Below are 469 nucleotides of genomic sequence, written 5' to 3' on the forward strand. Positions count from 1 at the left end.
AGGGTCGCTATGGGTCGGACCCGACTCGATGGCACTTAACAACAACAACAAAAGCATCTTTATTGTAATAAATTAATCTAGTGGCTATGTCTATGAAAGTACATATCAGTTGGTTAGTGAAATAAGAGCCTCAACCACATTGCCCATGTGCTCCAGCAAGCTCGATTCTGCTGCTGCTATTGTGATCTCCATCTCTGTCAGTGTCAGCTCCAGATCTTCTTTCATGATGGTGACTTTTGCCAGTTTCTTCTCCTGTTCCTGTTTGACTTTCTGTTCCTTGCACCCCCTGTCTCCAATCATGGACATGACCATCTTCAGATTGGAGCTCTGGATCTCCTTCTCCTCGACTTAGTTGGTGACTCGCTCCTGGTCTGGCGCACCACTATCATGCTTCCCTGACTTCTCAGGGGGACTTTTTGGGCCATTGGTCTTTGTCTCCAGCTCCAACTCTATGTCTGCTTTGGTGGCC

At 47.3% G+C, this 469-nt stretch overlaps 1 pseudogene; it reads right to left on the bottom strand.

Annotated features, from left to right (window-relative positions):
- Positions 1-105: 105 nt before the first annotated feature.
- Positions 106-468, bottom strand: LOC102823461 (annotated as a pseudogene).
- Position 469: the final 1 nt, after the last annotated feature.

Source organism: Chrysochloris asiatica, unplaced genomic scaffold (assembly GCF_000296735.1).
Source record: "Chrysochloris asiatica unplaced genomic scaffold, ChrAsi1.0 scaffold08593, whole genome shotgun sequence".
NCBI lineage: Eukaryota > Metazoa > Chordata > Mammalia > Afrosoricida > Chrysochloridae > Chrysochloris > Chrysochloris asiatica.